General features: G+C 36.9%; 1 protein-coding gene across 3 annotated transcripts in view; it reads right to left on the bottom strand.

The window, feature by feature from the left end:
- Positions 1-14,985, bottom strand: part of LOC306855423 (F-box-like/WD repeat-containing protein TBL1XR1) — a 73,419-nt gene that overhangs the window by 32,827 nt on the left and 25,607 nt on the right. For all 3 annotated transcript variants that reach the window (XM_079394136.1, XM_079394138.1, XM_079394137.1), the window contains one exon: positions 122-178. The gene's annotated coding sequence lies outside the window, so the exon portion shown is untranslated. The remainder of the gene's footprint in view (positions 1-121; positions 179-14,985) is intronic.

Raw genomic sequence — 14,985 nt, 5'->3', positions numbered from 1 at the left:
ACAGCTGTGTATGTCCATTGCTCCTGAGACCACATGTGTACGGGGCTCAAGGTGCCTTGATGTTGACCAAAACAAAATAGCTGCAGTCTACAAAAGAACAAGAGATCTTTTCTTGGCTTACCATGTGATCAGGTCTTGCTCCAATATGAACCCTTAGCAGTGGAGGAGTCTCTACAGTCTGGACATAAAGAGAAAACAAAACAAAAACTGTTACTTGGTGCCATGTAGCAATGAAGGGTCAATAAATAAATCATGTTTTGATTGTAAAAATGTCATTAACTTTCAGTTTCTCTTGAAAAAATAAGCAACTGTTTGTCCAAATGCAGAATATGATACACTGATTTCAATTAATCATAAGAAGATCATACTGTTGAGTTAAGGTGACATTAAGGTTTATCCAAATAAAAAAAGAGTTCATATATCAAGCCGGGTGCATCAACTAATCAATGTTTAAAGGTGCCATAGAATGCATTGATACAGTATTTTTAAATTGTTCTCTGATATCTACACAGAAGGTATGTGGCTTAGGTAAGGGCAAAAAATCTCCAGAAACGATTTTACATGTCCATTTACAACCCTAGGATTTCTCCCTAGAATGAAACGATCTGTTATTGGCTTATTTGGCAGGGTCATGAATAATAATGAGCTCTGCTCTGATTGGCTGTTTCACAGTACGGCTCATCAGCAAGAAGGAAGCACAGGGAGGAAAATATATATTTAAATACTTTCTCTCGCAGTTATATCGTCGGGTAATTATACTGTATATAAAACGCGGGCATCAGGGAGCCGTTATTAATATGCGAGGCATTGAAACTGCTTTTGAACGATCCATCGATCGCGTTATAGTTCACTTTCAAGAGACGCGATCACACAAACTATGTTTACATTATGGAGCAACAGTACTTACTACACATTTCACAAGATCAGATGCTTGTCAGTGGTGCTCAGGATCTGTAAGTCATTCGCCATCATCCTCATCTCTCCTTACTGAGAGTGAAATCTTATGTACTGTAACAGGCTACCGCTAGCAAGGAGCTAACCATGTCCCTTTAGTGACTCACGTTATTTGCTTTCTGTGCCTTTCTGAATACAGACACCAACCCATCCCTGCACTTCACACCCCCTGCACGGCCTGGAACATAACATTTATTGTGTTATTTTCGCTGTTGTCCGCGCTTGTTTATTTACAATACCTGCAGAGCTTCTGATGGTTCGGTGTTATGTTCTGATTCGCCTGTTTTTCAGTGGTCTTTTTTAATCACAAGATTTACATATGAAGGAGAAAACTATGGTGTTTGAGGCTCACTGTATGTCATTTCCATGTACAGAACTGTTATTATTTAAATATGCCAGGGTAAAGACAGTTTTTCATTCTATGGCACCTTTAAAAAAAAACAAAAAAACATTAACATTAAATGCATCCTCTAGCACCAATTCCATGCCATTTATCACCATACTGTGCACAAGTATTTGTGAGACCAAGTGTCAGGAACGTAAACAACCCTGAATTTGACACACAACTTACGATTAGTTGTGTAAAATGTGCACTAGTACAACAGGAAATTATCCAATACCTTGTTTCCACCTGATATTAAAACCGGTTTTTGGGATTGGTGTTAAAGGGATAGTTTGATCCAAATGTAAAAATAGTGGTGTGTTTTTGGGATTGGCGTTAAAGGGATAGTTCACCCAAAAATTTTAATTCTATCATTAATTACTCACCCTCATGTCGTTCCAAACCCATAAGACCTTCATTCATCTTTGGAACACAAATTATGATATTTTGGATGAAATCAGAGAGCTTTCTGATCCTGAACAGACAGCAACGCAACTACCACATTCAACTAGGCCTGTCGCGATAATGAAATAACCGTCTAATCACGATTATTTTATCTAATCTTTGATTATTGTGCTTTTTATACGGCACAAGGGGGAGTCATACACCAAAAGAAACAGAAGAGCACCAGTTTGGTTTTCATGTGAGGGACAGAATTATATTTACATTGATAAATTTAAGTTTACAGAAACTCATCTTCCTTCTGCAGCAGCTGTCAGCCATTCTCCGCTCAGCATTCAAACAGCACGTCACATTCAGTTATGACAGTCAGAACAGTAAAACTCTCTCTCCAGGATGATAGATTCCCATTATAATACTTGATGTATAGATAAAGGTCTGGGGATTCGCATAAAATCTTGCTGGAGTTCATTGCTCTCTCATTTCTCTTCTCTGTGTTTGTACCGTGTATAGTGCAGCGCGCTGTGACTGTTGCTTCAAGCACATCATTCTGCACCCTGCATGTGCATAAGAGCTTTGTGCCGCTTTGTTTGAAGCGTTTCACATGATCAAAGTTTTGCACACAGAAAGACTATTAGAAGCATTTCTTTTTCTCATGATTTCTATCTTATTTTCATGAATGTATTTTGTAAGAATACAAATAGTTACCAGAATAAACTTGTTTAAATTGTATAATGTGCACCAAAGATTTTTTTTCAACAGTTTTTGCTGCTAAATTATACAGTCAGCTAGTTTAATTTCATAGCTTATATATTTTTATTCAAATGTAGTTTTTCTCTGTAGTGAGGAAGTGAGTATTTAGTGGACTGTGTTCAACAAAGGGTTTCAAAAAAAAAAAAAAAATAGCGCTGGTGTTGGATCTGTATTGGCCGATTCTTAGAATTTGGAATACTCTATGCAATCTTATCTTGCACTGCAAAATAATAACAGAAAGATTAAAAGATAACATCATAATTATTTACTGAACCCTTAAATTAAATCGCAATAATATAATGAAAGCCATAAAAAATAGACAATTAATCGTGATAATCGGCATAATCGCCAAAGCCCCAAAACAGACAATTAATCGCAATAATCGTGAGTATTTTTGGACAATTAATCGTCAGCCATTTCATAATCATGACATTCGCCCTACATTCAAACATAATTTTATGAAACTATGAGAATACTTTTTATGTGCAAAGAAAAAAAAACAGTAACGCCTTTATTCAACAATTCTTCTCTTTTGTGTCAGTCATCATAAAGCATTCACGAGAGTACCACGACGCATGCATGCAGTGCTGGCGTTCTGACATAGAACCCTGATGCGCTGTGCCTTGTTTACAAGCAGAGGAATGCACATGCATGCATCGTGGTGCTGTCACAAATGTGTATCGAAGACTGAAGAAATTGCTAAATAAAATCATTGTTTTCTTTGTGCACACACAAAAAAAAAAAGTATCTTAATAAAATTAAGGTTGAACCACTGATGTCACATGGACTATTTTAAAAGGGGTCATCAGATGCCAATTTTCCACAAATTGATACGATTCTTTAGGGTCTTAATGAAAAGTCAAACATACTTTGGTTAAAATTTCTCAATGGTAGTGTAAAAAACACCTTTACCCGGTCAAAATCGGCTCGGTTTTCATCAAGCTGTTTTTAGTCCATAAGGTATAAAAAGGCTGACAAAAGTCCTTTCGGGTCTTTTACTCCGTTCAAGATGGCCACCACCACAACTGCTGATCAAGGTAGTAGCAAAACAATTTGTAAGAAAAACTGGCCAGTCTGAACACAACAATCTAGTTGCAGGTGTGTAAATGTGTGTGCGCGTGTGTGTATAATCCATCTCTCCACCTCGCTGACACATCAAGGTAAATAAAGAATTTTTAAAACCCAAGTATGTGTTCATGTCTTAATACCAAAAGGGCTAGGCAGAGGGAACAGAGGGCAGCTCTGTGACAAGGTTGAAAGTGGGTCTAAAACATTTTGTGATCAAATCACTGAAAGCATATGAAGTTAGAGCTGGGCGATATGGCCAAAAAATTATCACAATAATATTTTCATATCAGTTGATATCGATAATTATCATGATTTTAAAGTTTAAAGCCAGATTTTTGCTCCAAAGTGAAAGTTGTAGAAACGAGACCATTAATTTTCCTTCACAAAATAAATCTCTAAAAAGAAAAACTTATTCTAAAATCTTGTTCTGATGAGTGATCTAGTTTCAAATCAAGAAACAGGTTTGGGTTGTCTGATAATATTAATAATATCACTTAGAAATTGTCTCTTAGAAATGCACATTTGATAGTAGCTTGAGTTAGGATGCAAAGGTACATTTAGGTTCATTATCAAAATCAGTAACTTCTGTAAAATTGTAGCAACCTCAGTTTTATATGGTTAAATTTATTCTGACCAAGTTTTTTTTTTTTTTTTTATTAAGCATTGGTCTTCCATAGTAGCATACATTTAAATCATGTTAAAAGCACAAATATAGCACCTCAATACCATGGTAAAAATATAACTATGTTTTTAAGGTAACCTATGTATGAAAAACAGTAGTCTAAAAACATTCAGTATAAATGCACACATGCTATATAGCTTAATCACAAATAAATATTATAATTGTATACCTTTACCCCTGTAATAAAATTAAATGTGAATATCCCACATTTCTGCCACAATACCATGGTGCAGTGAGTGTTACTATAGTAAATCCATGGTAAATGATGGCGATGTGTAGATTGAAAAGCCTTCTGACTGTCTCGTTGCATACAGTGTTTCTCCTGTTTGGCTTTAAACTAGTTTAGATCACAGAGTCATTTGTGTTATAAATACAATCACTTCACATTGGATCTCACAGCGCTGTTTAGTGCTTGAGTGACAGTGCTGTAGTGAGCTCGTGCCGTTTGAACGGAGTTTGAACTTTGAGCAGAGCGGAAAAACGATCCGTATGGCGCGCTTCAAATGAGTCGCACTGTTTCGTTCCGCTTTTGCCGCATATACATTTTATCGAACATTTATCGAACTCTTCATATAATTTTATCAAGGAAAATTATATCGCGATAATTATCGTTATCGAATTATCGCCCAGCCCTATATGAAGGTAGTCAAAAATGCAATCCCACATTTAATTAAAAATGCAATTCCACATTTATAGTGGAAACACCATCCATCCCAAATGAGTCTGGAAACACAGCAAAGCTCCGCCTATTTGCTACCCACGCACCTAAACCACATAATCATTCTGGGACGTGTTGTGAGAAAGCACACCAAAACAAGTGATTCAGTCCTTACTCTGTTGATCATGGTAGAATCTTTTTGTTCACAACATGGGTTTGTTCATTCAACAGTATTTACACACTGTGCTTGTGCTCCCGCAAAAGTGTAGAGCCAACATAAGAGGGAAGGCGATGCATCCTGGCTGACTGAATTACTACAAAATACAGCTATAAAACAGGGCCTATCAGTCTTTAAACAAGCTCAGGGGTGATCAGTTTCACTGTTAAAGTACAGTATCAGACTCAACCACTCATGGATCTTTCACAGAATGTCTGTCCATCTCATTGATTCCAATTTGACTGGTCAGCCATCCGGAAGTCAGTGTGAACCAGTTTCCATCAGCTTGCCAGTTTTATTTATCAAGGTAACGGGCTGCTACAAAGAAAACACAGTCTTTTTGAATGCCAAAGCAATGGCTAAAATGTGATCTACACTGTAATATTATCATCAGGTCAATATAAATTTATCATTTTACTCTGGTGCACCTAAAGCTTTGCTGCTGCTTGAATGAAAAAGGAAGTGCTGACCTGCAAGTCCAAAACCAAAAAGTATTTTGCAGAGTATGACGTGAAAATATAACCTTGAGATTCTCTAACAACTCACTGGCTTCACAGGAATGACAGAAGCAATTACTTTTGATTGATACTGTTTTTTTTTTAACTGTCAAAAACATCCATTCACAATTCACAACTCTTGTATTTGTGAATTGACAGGTCTGTAGCCCAAATGTATTTCTTTGTTTGCACACTTTTGGGCAATTCTGCTGTCAAATGTACTGCTTGCTTTCTGATTTAGTCTCAGCAGTGAATTGAAAATAGAAAAACGCCTCTGGAAAAACTTAATCATTCAAATCCGTTGGAAAAAAACTATAATAATACAACTAAACATGTACAGAGCTCCAATAGGAATATAAAACGGTCTTTACCCACTGGGTGGCTTCTCAAATTAAGCATAGCAAAACTTAAATTTTAAACACATTTTCTCTAAGAGGAACACAAGTGTTTTGACAATATTAGACAAAGGGATCTCTCTCATCCTGGATCTGGATTGATGAGAAACACATCTAAAAGGATTCCTCTACCAAAGCCTATTCCTGCTGTCCATTTTGAACGACCTGGCCAATTCATATGACAGCGTCTCTGGGTTTACTTTCTGGCTAGACTATCATTACAGCTTATTTTTCTCACACAGCAGAGTTTCACCATGGAGATGCCCTTTCCTGAACCTTGACCCTCACTCTTTTAGCGGTCCGGAGTAAGTCCGGTGAGAACGACGGTGAAGAATGAGAGAAAGAGTTTAATTGGGTCATCTGAGACCGCCAAAAAAGACGTATGGGACTGATGAAGGTCAATGGAGGCAAAACTCGATAAGGTTGCACATGCTAAAAACTGCTTGTCAGAGGGAAAAAGAGTCGAGAAGCCACAATGGTCGAGAGGTCTGACAGGAGCGAACCAAAGGCCACAAAAGAGAGCTGAGGACATAATTATTGCAACTAATTGGAAAAAACGTGTGAAATTATATATCAGAGCGTGTGCGCTGCAATGAAAAACTGCATGACACCTTGTAGGTTTGGCTGGTTTTTAAGAGTGAAAATCACGGTGCCCAAATGTTTTATATATTACAATTATTTAGCACATGTGCAAGTAAAGCCTGGAATACACCAAGCGATTTTTGCCCCAATTTTACAGTCTGAACAAGTTGACGCTAGCTGAGGAAAGTCAGAGCCAGTCTGCAGATTACAGCTGACAGATACCACAGAAAATCTTGTAGTGTATTATGGTCACAGACTCCGATTTTTTTAGCTTCAGACTTTGATTCTATCCAGTCGGAGGATATCAAACATGTTTGATATTTTCAGCCGATTTTAGAACACATATATGTTTTCATTTGTCATGCGTCTCCTAGCAACAAGGCGCACATTTCTGTGCGAGTTCGTTGTGATCGGAACAACTTCAAAGTCTGGTAGTGTATGATCTTCAGTCGCGTAGTGTATGATGCCCAGTTTTCCTTTGTCACTATTTACAAAGTCGGTAAGTGTATGATGCCTAGTGTTTTAAAAATCTGTTCAGATTTTAAAAGTTGTGTAGTGTATTCCAGCCTTTAAGTGTGATAACCGATCAAACAAATGAAGCTACACTATTGGTGTGTATTTGAAAAATATCTTATGCTTACCAAGGCTGCATTTATTTGATTGCAACTGCTCCAGTCTACAGTGTCACATGATCCTTCAGAAATCATTCTATATGCTGTTTTGGTGCTTAAGCAGCATTTATTATTGTTATAAATATTGAAAAAGCTTTTTTCTGCTTAATATTTTTGTGGAAGCCACGATACACTATAGGGCTGGGCAATATATTGAATATTAGCAATACTATCTCAATTTTGATGATGCAAAATCTGAAAATATCGTGAATATCGAATATTTGAAATTTAAGCACACTTTCCCAAAAGAACGAGCCGAGCATCCAATATTACGTCCCCTTATTTATTACCGCGCAAGAGACGCGAGGTGGGGGAGGGTCTTTTTTTCGTTACACATTAGCAAAATGGAGACTAGTGTTAATTTCGTTAATAAAAAAATATGTTTGCTGAAAAATGTTTGCTGACGAGCTTTTTTCCCATGAAACGAAGGCGAAACGAAGACTATAAACGATAATATATGCTATAAAGTATAAACAAAAACTGACTATATCAACATGTAATTTCATTGACGAAAAAAGACGAGACTAAAATGTATTCAAGAAAAAAAAAAAAAAAAAAAAAAAAAAAAAAAAAGACGACGACGAAATGTTATTGCAGACTGCTCTACATGCCTCTACTACGCGAGCGTTCATGAGTGCGGGTTGCCAGATATCAAGAGTTCAAATCCCAGAATCAGAGCTTCGCTGTTAAAAGGATACATTTTATACCCAGTGTTTTGCTTATTTTAAACAATCTGGCAACTAGGGCTGTGCGATTTGGGAAAAATATCTAATTGCGATTTGATTTGCGATTTTAAATTTGCAAAGTCATGCTTCAGCTCAATAGTCAATAATGTGCAGCACAGAATGAGTATCGTTACCCTGCTGAAAAAAAAAACCACAACAACAAAAAAAAAAAACAATAGAAACAAATCACAGAAATCCATTACAAAATTCCTTTTTGTTTTGGGCATTATTCCAATAGGAATTACTGTTGTTCTATTGGTTGCCATCTGCTAGATTACATCCCACCAATAGAATGCATCAAATACCAGTAGACACCATTATAGTTTACATTAAAACCAATATAATTCCCATTATAACCCTTAAATCCATTACATTTTGAAAGTCGTGATTTTCTATTGTGTTTTGGGAGGGGTTCTACTGTTTTTTTTGTTTGTTTAGTTTTTTATGCAGGGATGATTATAATGGTATTACTACTTTAACAGAATTACTGAATTTCACTGGAAAGATTGGTTTATTTTTTATAAATAAAGAACTGTATTTCTTTAGTCAAGTATTAAAGTATTACATGTTACACGGGCTGATTTATTCATTTTTAAGTATTTGGGATTTTAAGAACAAGTGGGAAATGTGCTGAATGTTTAATTTCATCCAAGTGAAATTGGCAAGCAGGTAGACTTAATTTACATTTGTTTTAAACGCGGAGCCAGGTTGACTCAGGTTGCGCGCGTGCGTCAGGCCTCGTCCATATTGCCAGATGCGCTCGTGAGAGACTTGCGGAGCAGAACGGGGCGCGAGACCGTGAGTATGAAAGAGCATTACGAGACAGGCTGCGTGTAAACGGCTTGTCCGTGAGACGAAGCGCAGCGTGGGGCAGAGCGGAGCGAGTATTCAGAGACACGGGCTGTGTGTGCGGTCTTCTGAATTAGCGAACATGCATTATAAACTTATTTCAAATTAATCTGTTGGGGAGATAAAATGTGTAAGATAACGTTCATGTAGACTACTAATAAACACATCTAAAAATTTATATTTTATTCTCCAGTACTGAAAGCAGAACCGATAAGGGAGCTCTTGATATGCGTTGTGATGCAGCTCTTGCAAATTACCTTTTTTGTTCGTTGTCTGTCATTTCGAGGCTGAAGTTACATACGTTTTTCTTTAGTTTTAATTTGCCTAACTTTCGATCTGACCCTTTTTAAATGGTAGGCGTTTACGCAGTTGGCTAGAGCAGTGCTGGGAGAAAGGAGGTGCGCTCACTCTATTGGTTAGTAAGACCGCCACTCAAGGCTGGCAGTCATGCAAATGCTCTGGAACAGAGTAATATCGTGTCCACATCGCAGACTTTGCGATTAGCAAATCGCAACGTCTCAAATCGCGATTGCGAATCGATTTCGATTAAATCGCACAGCCCTACTGGCAACAATGCGCACGCGCTCACTCATCATTGCCGAAGCAATGATCTGAAAACACAGACAAACAAGCTGGAGATTAGCAATCTAAATGAAAGTGTCACTCAGCCAGACTGTGTTCTGTCGTGAGATCTCGACTGTATTGATTGCAATTGTGATTGCTGAATAAATGCACTTACTAAACCGCTGTTGTTTTAATAGAGAAACATAGGCAATTGCAATTTGGAATTACTATTAGGAATTGAACTGTTCTTAGCTAAAAACTTGTAAAAAATAAATAAATAGATAAATACTTATCCCAGTTAAATTATTTCCCCCAGTTGCACAGTGTAAATTGTGAACTGCATGAACTAAAAAAGTTGACTGAATGCACTTTCTGTACTTCTTTTGCCGGACAAGTAACTGTTTTACTCGAACAAGTGAATGACAGATTTACTTGTCTGAAGGACAAGCACATGTCAAGGCTTAATGTCGAGCCCTGCATGTGTTCATTGTTCATTTAATAAAAAGCAGTAAGTGATCACTTGCTCTAGATTTTTAACACGTGAACAAAAAAATAAACTTTTATTCAGTAAGGACATGTTAAGTTTATCAAAAGTGACTAAAGACATTTACAAACATTACAAAACATTGCGAATTTAAATAAATGCTATTCATTGAACTCTCTATTTAACAAAGAATGCTGAAAAAAATGTGACCGGTTTCCCCAAAAATAAGCAGCACAACTATTTTTAACATTTAAAATAATAAAAATGTTTCCTGAGCAGCAAAACAGTGAATGTCTGACAACATCAGAATAAAACTGCACAATTAAAAATGTCAGCATAAAGGCAACAGACTTTATGAATTCACGATTTATAATCCTGACTTTCAGAAGAAGAATCTGGCAGTCTTTCAGTTTACTGATTAATGATTATTGATTTCCCATGTTATACCAACACACAAACACTTGATTGGAAACATGCAGCCTGTGTCGACACCCCATCTCAAGTGTGTGCTTGCAACGATTATGCACTGGAGAAATACCAAGCTATGGTCGATCTCAATCAGATACCTTGTTTACTAGGGAACAGAGCCATTTGGATTAGCCTAAGGAAGCTGCTGAATCTTGGAGAGAGATAAGTCATGTTTACGTTTAAGGAAGCCATTCACAGAATATATGGTTTTAGCTCCAAACCACGTGCTGGTATTTATCGAGTATAGAGAGGCAGGAGAAGTACAGCTGCCCTATATATAGTTTCAAGATGAAGAGATGCTGTGGACATACGTGTTAGTCCACCAACAAATTTAACAAAAGAGTACGATCATGTCAGAATAACGGCTGTTAAGTCTGTGAATGAGCCGTACGGTTGTACTGTAAAGGGGTTGTTTTTATTTTCATAAATACACATGATGTCCAAGAAAGCTCAAGTCTTTCACGTTTTATTGATTTATTTTGAGAAGTACAAGCAAACTCTTCTAGCTATGAGTTGTAAAAATATGGTTAGTAAAGCCCCCGTCCACACGAAGTCCCGTTTAGCTGTATACGTAAAAAAATTATATCATATTGCCGTTTTGTCCAGACGGATCTGGCATTTTGGGAGCGTGAAACTGCTCATTTTTGAAACCAGGTCCCAGAGTGGATAAATCTGAAAACAACACCTTTGCGATTTCATGTGTACAGCCAATCCGTATATATTGTTAAACGATGATGTTAGACACCGCTACGTCACACAACAGCAAAATCAACATGAACAAACACTGAACGATTGTCTTTTTATAAACTAACATTAATACAGATTAATAAATATATTGTTCCATGTTCGTTTGTATACACTGCGCAAGGTTAATGAGCATAGTCCAAGTCTTCTTCTTTTTAGAGTATCTCTGTGGCTGAATTACAGCGCCACATACTGGTCTGTAGGGCTGGGAGAAAAAAAATCGATTCACCTAACTATCGCGATTCTTTTAAAAACGATTTAAAAATCGATTGGTTTACCTCAGAATAAATTTTTATTTAATTATTTTACTTTTCCTAAAAGGTGGTGGGGGAGAAGTTAGTGCTTTGTAATTCCAACAGAGGGCGAAATGTATAGATGTGTTCGTCTTGAAGCAGCACCGCGCAGACGATCAGCGTATGACAAAGTACCGCGAGAGCGAATCGAAAGCATGCGGAGATATGTGCGGAGCCATCTGTTCTCTGTAGCTCTCGCGGTGCTTTGATGACTTCATACAGCCATTTGTTTTCTGATAAAAATGACACCTTGCACTTGAAAATAGCACATTCTGTTAGAATTTTACAGTCAAATAAACAAAATATGTAAAAATGACCTATTTTACCTTTAGGTTTTAAAGGGTTAATCCATTTTTATCTATAATAATGTATCATAAAAAAAACCTTCAAAATGTCATAATTACAGAAGATTCACTGAATAAAACACCTTATACAGGCCTCCTGACCAATCAGTTATTTAAGGAGGGATGGATGGGTCAGAATGGCTAACTAGTAGATAGGGCTGGGCAATAAAGCGATCACAATAATTATCGCGATATACCTTTCCCTCAATAAAATGATAAAGAGTTAGATAAATGTTTGATATAATGTTTATGCGGCAAAAGCTGATAGGGCTTTCGCGATTCGTTGATTTTAGTCAACTATTCGATTTTTAAAAATCATCGACTTCATTGGGGCAGTCGTGGCCTAATGGATAGAGAGTTGGACTTGTAACCTGAAGGTAGTGGGTTCGATTTTCAGGTCCGGCAGGGATTGTATGTGGGGGAGTGAATAACCAACACTCTCTCCACCCTCAATACCACGACTGAGGTGAGACCCTCACCAATAAATCGTTGTGTCACGATCCTTCTCCATGCGATACAAGAATCGATATCTGGCGCCAAATATCGATATTTTCAATACAATAAGGCGCTCTAAATAGATTTCCCTGCTTCCAGTGTCTAAAAATGCGTGGAAATCGCGGCCGCGCCATTTCCAGCTTTTTTCCAAAGCACTCTGAGCAACCATGAACCACATTCTCTATGAAGATGGTGAAGCACGAGGAACCAAAGGATAAATAGATTTCCAGCCACTGTATTAGCTCTACTGCTATATTATATAGGTTTATGGAGATGAGAACTAAAAAAACTGCCCCGGAAGTGCCACAACAGCTATCAGCGTGGACCATAGGCACCGATCATGTTATTATTGCAGAGCGCATATTCAGTCCGTGAGTAGCCTCTCCGCTCGAATCGCAAGTGGATTTCCCAGAGCGCTGCCAGCGCGTCCAGTTTTCCCTTCTCTCTCAGATATGCGTTATGCAGTGTGAGGGCAGTGGTCACCAACCGGTGGAAACATAAATCTGGACCTATGGCATGGACGGCGAAACAAAGCCTTGTCAGAGCCGTCATGTGGCGCAGAAGTGTGTGTACTTGTCGCGCATCTACATTTGAAATAACGAACCTGAGCGCACAAAAGACGCAATGCAACCGGCTATTTTTTCCCTGCATGCCATATATGCAGGGCACCGTTTTTATGATGAGAGGAGAGGAAAGCAATTAAATGTGTTGGATTACACACAGAGAAAAGTGTAAGCTTTTAAGAAGTCCAAGAATAAAATTATTAATTTACTTAACATGTTAAAATTGATTTACAGAACTTTTTTGCTGTTTTCTAACAGTTTGTACTTGAATAAAGAAAGAAAACTTGCACTTAACCTTTTCACAGGCATTTTGTTTTCATAGTTAGACAGATATCGTGATGTATGTATTATCGTTACCGTGAGCCATGTATGGTGATTATATCGTATCGTGAGGTACCCTGTGATTCCCACCCCATTGGTCACCATACTTGGCCACACACCACTTCCCTTTCCCCCTTTCCCTTTTGCTTCATTTTGCTCGTGTCGACTAACCGGCAAAATACCGGAAGTGGCGCATTTCACAGACGAGAATCCATAAAACACATTATTAGACTATTTTCCAAGGTTGCATGATATATTAAACCCATTTAATATAATTATATAATTAATATAATAATTAAGCATAATTGTGAATTCACAAACGCTAGGATTTAATTAAATAATTATATGCGATGCAGTTCTAACACAGTATATAGTCTTTATTTACATGCGTGTAGGTTAAGTACGTGCGTCTCACAGCGGCTCCGTTCACAGTAGCTCCACAGAAACTGTTATCATTTACATGTGGAGCGTCTCAAACTCATCTCTGCATGTTGTTGTGAGTTTGGGTTTATTATAACCTTCATCTGGGAACGCCAACATGCACCATTTCATCAGATTGGTGAGGTAAATCATTTATACACAAACACAGGATAATCACGATTTCAAAATAAAAGCTCAAACCCTCACTCTGAGTTTACACGGTTTGATGTCCACATATTAATTTAATTACAGTGGCTGTTGCCTTTCTGTCCTAAAGAAATGGCCAAATATTAAAGATTAAGTGTACGTTTGAATTAAATGGTGCTTGTTCAATATTAAACAGTAATGTGTAAAAACAATCGTCAGGCCGTCGGCGCCCCCTGCAGGCTCTTGTTGTAATGCTTAATCTACATTAGCCTATTGTTTATAATACATTATGTATTTTAACAGTTTTGTTCAATAAAACCATATGATTTCTTGCTTTTGATACTTTATTTGAACTAATTATTATTGCCTCATTGCTATTATATATGTATTTTAAGCCATTTTAAAGGCTATTGTTCACTTATCTATTTTTATTACCACAAAAAAAAAAAAAAAAATATATATATATATATATATTATATATATATATATATATATATATATATATATATATATATATATATATATAATTATAGGGCCCTATGAAATCAGTTTTATTTCCAAATTCAGTTTTTTCCATTTTAATTTTTCTATACACTGTTTTAATGGTTAAATTAAATTGTATTCATCAAAAACAGAGGAAGAATCTGAAACAGCCCATTCTGAGAGACTGTTTATGATTTTTTTAGATTATGTAAAAATGAGTGGGTGGATTTTTACCATTATAGGCTGGTTGTTTTCACACACTGCGGCCACACAACTATGTTTAAACACCTTATAAAGGTGATTTTTGCATAATAGGTCCCCTTTAAACTACGATTTAAAGCCAGAAGAAACTGAGCTGACAAACAGGAGAAACACCGTGTGCAACAAAACAGTCAAAAGGCTTTTCAATCTACAAATCACAATCATTTACTATGGATTTACTGTAGCAACACTCACTACACCATGGTATTTAGGGTTGGGTACCGTTCACATTTGAACTGGTACGGTACCGGTATCGGTACATGTAATTTGGTACCGGTACCCAACGGTACCTTTTTTCTGTACTTTACTCTCTGTGTAACAACAAAAACATTTATTTCAGTGAAAAAATAAGTCCAAAACTCTCAATTTATATTTTTTGAACAACAGGGCCCTACAACTTTTTTTTTTTTTGTTCTTCCAGAAGTTCTTGTGCGTTTTATTTTTTCTGATAATCAAATGAAGGCATGAAACATTTATTTATTTTTATTCAAATGAAAATGAAACCTTTTTATTTTTTGACAAACAAACGGAGGTCTACTGTTAAAATTAATATATGGTAGAAAAAT

This window comes from Barbus barbus, assembly GCF_936440315.1.
Source record: "Barbus barbus genome assembly, chromosome: 35".
Classification (NCBI taxonomy): Eukaryota; Metazoa; Chordata; class Actinopteri; order Cypriniformes; family Cyprinidae; genus Barbus; species Barbus barbus.
The sequence above is the reverse complement of the archived record's forward strand: the minus strand, read 5'-3'. Positions and strand labels throughout refer to the sequence as shown.